Here is an 8,528-nt window from a genome sequence, read left to right as displayed (position 1 = left end):
TAAATTATACAGAGGACTAGACTATGTCTAATTTTTTTTTCCTTTTGTTGCTGTTCTGTGGCCTACATCTTACACTATGGGTAAGATGTAGGGGATGGGTAAGCCTACACCACGCTCTGAACTCTGGTGGGTGTCCAGTGCAGAGGACTACTGCATTAGACCAGAGCCTGGGTCATTACAGGTGCTGGGAACTGCTGGCAAAGTGCACCATAGTGAAGGAAACCATACCATGCTGCATTAGAGGATAATAGGACTGTCAGCTATCACTGCTTTGTTGGTAATAACATCTTAGGTGTGCTGTCCGTCTTTGTTTTCCAAGCACAGTGCAATGTGCATGGCTGCCAACAGCCATAACTGACAGACTTTGGCTGCTGCCTTTCAGCATGGTCCCCTTGTCCAGTCAAACAGCTTGGATTATAAATTTCCAGTGGAAATTGTGAAACTCCATTCCTGCAAGTAAGTCATGATTTTATTTGATGGGACGCAGCTGCAGGTGGTGGCTGGTCACCAAGCAAAATCTGAACAGTCTGTGTGTGCCCTGTCTGAGCACAAGAGAATGGCAATATTGGTAAAAAAACATGCCTAGTTAGCACATAATATACAACTTGGACATAATATATAACAGAGGATATTATAATTATGATTTATAAACTAGGTGCTTTTAACCATTTACCTGTCATTAGATAAATATCTAATGTTTTCAATAGTTCTCTTATGTCTGTTAGGTTAATGACAATATATTATCAAGCTGATACATGCACTTTCTGGTTTTCTTTCTTCTAAAAAGGTAGCCTCAATTGAATACTGACAGTGGAGAATGAGGGGCTGGAATCCTGCAGCTGAGCACACAAGAAATGCAGCATAGAGACAGAGGAGTGTTTCGTTTCCCATTCAGAAGGAGTCAAGAGAGGTAATTTTTAAGTCCAGAGTGTTAGCTATAAAGAGACTTTGATTTGTGAATAAAGAAACTGATTGCTATTGCATCTGTACCTGAGAGAGTGGGAAACAAAAAGTGATATATTCCCTCTAATTAGGATGACAGCTAAACCTGGTTATTAACTACTTCTAAAGGTGTAAAACTTAGGTATTTGGTCCAGAAAAAATGATGGTATTTGAGTACGTCTTTCTCTTATTTCAGACATTGTCCTGCTTTTAACTCTGTGTTCATTTGTTCCTTTAATTTTTTTCCCCTTTTTTTCCCTTTTGAGAGTGAGACAAGAATAATGTGTGCCCATGGAAGAACCCGCATTGTACAAGGTTTTCTGCTCCATGTTGGGAGACAAATAGATGTGGTTCTGGCATCTCATTTGTGCTCATTTGGGTTTGTTTACTGACAGTAAACAAACAAAAAATAAACAAAAAACTGTGAGATAGCAAATTTTTTACTTGTACTTTTGCCAAGATTTTTGTGTACTCTCTCTATGCCAGGATTTCCAGTAACGATGTCATTAAACTTTATTCTCTTCTCCCTTTGGTCATAACAACTAAGCTTATTTATTTTTATTTAAATTGCCTATTTTAGAAATGCTCTTATCAGTTTAACCAGCTTCTCTTTTCTAGAATAATAACATGGTTGTGTGATTTAATATAAAGGTCATACTGCAAAAAAGATCTTGTAATATAGAACTAGAGAAAAGAGGTATTAATTTGATCATGTTTTAAAGATTTCTGTGCTTCTCCCTCTCTTCACCATAATAGTTTGTTTGGATGAATTTTAAGGTAGGTTTGGCCCTAGAAATTTCAAGGTTCTGAACTCGGAATTTTTTTTTTTTTTTGAGAGAGGCTTAAAGATGCAGTGCATCCAGCATTCCTTTACCTGAGTTTTGTTCTCAAACTTTAATTTATTGCATGAATAAAGCAATTAAAATATTTGTAAACATAGGAATAAAAGGATTCTTCAAGAATACCTAGAATTGCAGGTTGTGTGCTTTCCAAAAAGTGAGTGTTAGTTTATTATCCCATGAGAATTTCTCAGTTGATTTAGGTAAAAATTTTGAGAACCAGTCCTAGGCTTCAAAGCCTGCCTTCAAGGCCATGTACACTGTGGGGAGTACTCAGGAGGGTTTCATGACGAAAATGGAATCCAAACATTTACAACTTGTCTTGTTTTTTGCATCTAATCCTTCTCTTCTCTTAGGTCTTTTTTTCATCAGAATCCATATCCTAGAACCCTCTATTTGTATATTGGGGAAAGAATTAAAATCTTTTTTGAATATAAAAATTTCCTTGACTAGGCTGTCTGTCCAGCATGCCTGGCACACAAGGGAGCTTCCTTCTCTACCTGAAGAGATTTGGAATCAGAAGGATGCAGGTCATCTTGGAAACTGGGCTCTCTGCCCCCTCTCCTCTTTTTTTTTTTTTTTTTCAGAAGATGCACCAGCCTGAAGTGTGGGAATAAAAATGCATCATCCAGTAAATCAGAGGATGATCATCAGAAGGTATGTGACAATTTATTAGTTTATTGTTCATCATCTGTCTGGGATGGAGAATAACCCAAGTGTGTCAGTATTTAATATTAAATAGTAGATAAAGAAATAATACATTTAGTGTTGGTTGTTTATGTATCAATGCTTTTGGCTATGCTCAGCTATGGAATATTTTGTCTTCATTTTAGCTTTTCTAGTAAATAAATACAGGTAGGTGTTTACTCATAGGTGCTTAAACATATGAACTACTGTTCTTACATCTCTGTTGTTTTTATTGCCTTGTACTTCAGTGTCTATATGCTACCATCTGATCTGCCCTTTTTTTTTTTTCCATATCCTTGAAAACCTCAGTCTTAAGGAAAATTATATACATCTGGAAACATTCAAAAAGTCAAAATTCAGAAACAAAGAGAAGGGTTAAGTACTGAAGCATTTCAGGTTCCAGGGTAAAGCAAGTAATACAGGGGTTTTAAAAATTTCAGTTTTGAATTCAAATGCCTAAATTCCATTTCATGCTCAAATTAGGCACCTATGTCTTGCTTTTTCTAAACAAATAATAAGTTTTTTTAAACAAGTATTCTTTATCGATATACTCAAGTTCCTAGTATTGTAATTCTCTTTAAAATATGAACACAAAAATAAAGAAATGTTTAAGAAAGCTAAAATCCCTTTTTCTTAAAGTATCAAAATGCCAAAAAAAAAAATCTAGACCCCCAAAAAGTGTTGACATCTATAATTTCTGGTGCATGAAGAACTGGACCCATTTAACTGCTGGTTCATTTAGACTTTCAGAAAGGTGTAGCGTTCTAATAAAAGTATACATACTGCTCATAGTGGCTTGCACTAGAATGGTGTTCATGCAGCCCAACTGCTCTGAGAGACGTTTCTCACCCCCAAGAAAATGTGCATACCTAAATCCAGAACAGAGGCTAAAGCAACACCCCCTCAGGGCAAGTATTAGCTACTTTCTGGACATGAGCTGTGGCAAGGAGCAGACGTGTGAGAAATCACAGGATGACAGTGGAAACCCACAACAGAGGAGACCAAAAGATCAAAGAGGAGCTCTCAGAAATCTGTGAGTCCAGCCCTGCGTTCTGTGCTGGACAGGAACGCTGAGGCAGTGTGCTGCAAGCACCTAGTGAATTAGAGGAATTGGTATTGGAACAACAGACACAAATAATTAGCAATTCTGCTGTGTCCTGCACTATTAAAATATGATTCAAGTAATGGAAGACTCTTCAAGCCAGTATATCAGAGTCAGAATGACCTGCACCTCTCCCACTGGGAGAGAAAGCTGGGAGAGATAAGAATGGAGAACAGCAGATATAAGGAAAGATTTAAAATGGAGGGTTTAAAATGCATACAGCTGTTTAAGTTCTTTTTTCATTGAAAAATTTAATTTAAAATGGGGCACTATCTGAACAATCTGAGCTGAAGCTTTTATTTGTATTTTACTTGTATTTTACATAAGTCATGCTATCAAAAAAAGAAGTAATTTATCTGAACCACCTAAAAATACTGCTTAGAAGTATTAGTATTCTAAAACATGAAGTCTCTCTATGGGCAATAGGGCATTAAAGATCAGTCTTGATTTCCAATGGCAGATAACTGTTTGATGAGTAGTATAGAAGGCTATTGATAGCCAACAGAAAAAAAAATCTATTTATGTTTTTTTGTTCAAATAAAATTAATTATTTAGAGGCAATGCCTTTGCAGTAAATAAATTTGTTTCTATGTAAATGTAAAGAGCAGTCATTGCAGCAACTTTTCACAGAGCATAATTTGGCAGGGGTTGTTTTGCTTGTGATTGCTGTTTTGGTTTTTATTGCTAGGAATCCCAAAGGAATCTAAATATAGATATAATCAAAAATTGTTTCCTTTCCATTTGATGAATTGACACACTGCAAACAATTTATGAAAGAAAAAAGGCATTTTAACTTTAAAATGTGAGCTAGTCAATCCAGCGAAAGTTGCTTGAAAAAGGATGCAAAGAAGAACGGAGTTCCATTAGTAACAGTAGCACACATTATGGGTGAAGAACAGAACACTCTTAGGCTGATTAGGAAGTATTACCAGGTTGTTTAAAACTTACAAAGATTAGTGCTTTGTAAAAAGGTACTTGTGGCTTTCTCCTGCAACACTTTGTTGCCTGAGCATGGTTTCAGTCAGCTGAGATTGTGCAATCCCTTCCAGGTGGCACAGACTGCTCTTCTCCTTCCTCATGCTCTGACCAGGTCACGCTTTTAACTACAGACTGACAGGTTCAAATGCTGTGGCACAAGGCTAGCAGGATAAAGGGTCTGTTTGTTCCTTTTTGTATGTGGGAAAGCAAATAAGGAAAATAAATAGTTTTATTAAGAAGGCAAAAATAAATGACCCTTTCCCACCAAAGCACAGTAATGAGAGTACATGTAATGAAAAACAGGAGCTGGAAAGAATTTTTTCCCCTGTTTGGCCAGGTAAAAATTCTCACATGCAAGTCCTTTCCCTAAAGAAATGTTGATCAATTTCTCCACTTTTTGCATTCCCAGAGAATTTCCTTTAGGGAGAAGGGACCTACTGTCTGTGCAGTATAATGTCAGGGCCTGAGGGTACCGAAGCTTATGGTTCAGGGTGCTTGGTGCTCCAAGATACTGAGGGAGAAAACCCTACACCCATCCTCTCCTGTACTTGGGAAACTTGTTACTGGCTTCCTTATCATATCTAGACCCAGTAATGGCCGTAGAAGAATAACAATCCTGGTGATTGCTGTGCAGTAGAAGCTACACTAACCCTTTTACAAAAAGAAATCATTAGTTTTGAGGCAGTAATTCCTCAGATTTGCCTGTGCTTGAGCAGTATATTCTAAGGCAGCTTTTTTCAACTTTATGCTGTTTCAGCTTTTTTATACTCTAATTCTTATTTTTAATCTCTGACCAGAACAAGAAGGGATAACTTGTTGTCTGCAGAAGTTATCTGGATGTGAACAGTGGCATATAGATTTAAAGATAACAAGTAGGAATGGAACAGAACTTGCCCAGAGGAGATCCTAAGTCTTCTTCCCAGGAAAAGATAATTGTCCTATGAAATTGCTTTTTATGCCTTTTTTTTTAATTGTTTTTTTAAAAATTGCTTTTTTGGCCATATGTATAGTAGATGAGATTATGCCATTTCTGATACTTCCAACAAATAATTTCTTAACAACGACATATTTTTTAATAACTTTGGAAATTACCTACAACATATTATAATGTTTTAAATTAACATAATTACAATCCATTAGAGATAATCTTTAGTTTATTCGGTTGGGGTTTTTTTTTCCCAAACAGAATTATTTCTCTTCCTCATTTCTATTTTAATAACATGTAATAAAACCAGAAAACAGGAAATTCAAATTTAACTACACTGCTACAATTACTAATGACCCACTTTCATTGCAAGATGCAAAACTATCTGGAAAGTCTATTTTATGTTCAATATGGCTTCGGTCATTCTTAGAAGATGAAGCCATATCTGATAACAATATTATACTTAAATGTAAGTAGACTTGTTCCTGTTCAATTAGTGGAGTCTGCAAAGCTAGAAAAAAGCAAAAAGAACCCAATTAACATGAAAAATTACTTACTTGACAGAAATTAAGACTTTTTTTAGTGTGTCAGGTTACTATTGCTTTAAGCCATTGGGAGTAACTAGTGTACTCCCAATGATACACAATGTAAATTAATCCTTCAAATTTAGAAATCAGTATAATTCAGGTCAGGTGCAGATTCCCTCTGTCTGTTTCTTCACCAGCCTACAAAGGGAAGGGCAGGGGCTTGAATAAGTCTGTAAAGGCAATGTTCAATTGGCCAGGACACCTCACATGCTGCCATGCATTGCTCCAGGCAAGCTAAGAAGTCACTTACTTTTTTGGAAAAAGCATCTATGCTGTTTTAATTTCTATTTTGCTTAGGAAAATGTAGGTGGCTGAGAAATGCAGTTTTGTTGTCAAAAACTAGGTGAGCACAGAATAATTCTTCATCATAGGTACAGCCTTTCTGTGTATTAAATTTTAGTAAAGTAAGTGGTAAGTAAAAATTTAAATTCCAAATGCTACCTCGTTTACAAATTTAGGTCTGGCATATGGGTTTGTAAGTGACAAGGCAACGTATATGTACAGAACCAGTACGAACTGCTCCATCTGAGGCTTCACTGCCATCCACTGTGGCATGGTAGGCTTGGCTGTGTAGGTATTCCTAATATTCTATTTAGCTGGCCACAGTGAGTACAAAGAAACAGAATTCTTACACATTTTTCTGAACACCCTTTTAGAAACACAGCTAATCAATTCCTAGTATTAATTATGGGTACATGACTATATCATGAATACATATATATATTATTGCATATTAACTCCATTCTCAATATCATACTGAACAAAGTGAAAATGAAGGTTCATTGAAAGGATAAAATAGGAGCAGTTTCAAGAGGGTAATTATTGTAACTAACAGCAATTGCTTTTTTTTTTTTTAATATCCATGTTGATACTGAAATACAAAGCTCAGGTTATTCAAATGAGAGTAATGGGACTAAATCTAGATGGCTCTGACCCTTTAGGGATGGTAATTAAAATGAAGTACCAAAAGAAATTATCATACAAAGATTTGGTTTATAAGTCTTGCTACAGACTGATATTTCAGTCCTTTGCATGCTCCATCATTTCAAGCAGTATTTGTGTTGGCACTCCATTGTTCTTTCCCACACAGCCTCACTAGGGTTTTTGGGAACTGATGCTATTTGGGAAGATTTTTTTTCTTTAAATATCTTCCTCTCTAAAAAAGTTCATAACATAAGGGAAGGCCAAGCCAAGAAAACTAATATAGTTAGGAAAGAAAGCAGGGTAGCCACAGCCAATACACACTGGTTACGGTACGTGAGCCACTTTTTATTTCAGATATTTTGTGGATTTGAGCCGGTCAAGTGGAACAAACCTCTATAATGGGACTGTGAAAAAAAGTAAAAATTCATTCTAGTGCACCTTTCCCAACACTAGTGCTTAACTATCAGAGGAAAAGTATAAACAATAATTTAAAAAGATAATTTTGACTATACACATTACACATACAGGAAAATATTAGACTAAAGAAAACCCTGACCCCATGAAAACCACTAAATAAATGTTTCCTTTACAGGGAACCATCTTCTACTTATTGCTTTGACCATTAGCTCTTTTTTAAAATCAAGATTTTATTCTGGTTGCAAAGGAAAAAAAATTAGTTTGAGAAGGTTTATCCATCAAAAAACTGCCAGTGATATCACTACTACTCAGTCATTCTCAACAGAATTATTTTCATGTTGTTCTTTGCAAGCATGGAGTACAAATTATAAGACCATCTGTTATTGTGTAGTACTACACCTGCTTAGTTGTCTTCTAGTGTACAATCTAAAAAAATTAAATGTCATCATTCATATTGTAAATGCCACAGCAAAAATAACAAAAATCTGAAAAAAATAACAAAAGTCTGAAATGAAGGTCGTTCCGAAGCTTTAATCTACAAGTAAAATACGAAGTTTTCTTTTGGAATCTGGGAATGTTTCGTAGCTAGAGACCTCAGACCTTGCTCTAAAAACTCTAGCTGTTCAAATAACTCCCGCTCTGGTGACCTGTGAGTTCTTCTGCTGTAATGCTACAGAGTAAATAATAATGGCTTCATTTTTGGGGTGTTGTATAGTTTAAAACACCATTTATAAGGAATTAAAAATGAAGTAGTAATGCTGAACATCTGTATCAAAGCATATCACATAAGATGACCATCTCAGCATTGCTAACTTGCAATGGGATGCTCTTCCCCATCCCAAACTTCATTAAAAATGGCTGAAAAGAGTCACCATTCCTTCTAAATTCAGTCAGAAAGCCACACAATGAGAAAGGGCTGCTCCTTGTCACACTGAGAACCTCCCACGTGGCAATAGTATGCCCCATGACGAGGGAAGATCAGGGGACCATGCACATAGGAAAATACTTCGAGTATGGGAAAACAATGACTTTCCTGAGAAAGTATGTAAAAAATATATACTAGAAATGTCTATTTATATAGACATTATATATAAATATATAATATATAGTAGAAATAGTAGGAATGT

This window comes from Taeniopygia guttata, chromosome 4, assembly GCF_048771995.1.
Source record: "Taeniopygia guttata chromosome 4, bTaeGut7.mat, whole genome shotgun sequence".
NCBI lineage: Eukaryota > Metazoa > Chordata > Aves > Passeriformes > Estrildidae > Taeniopygia > Taeniopygia guttata.
This window is presented reverse-complemented; position numbering follows the sequence as displayed.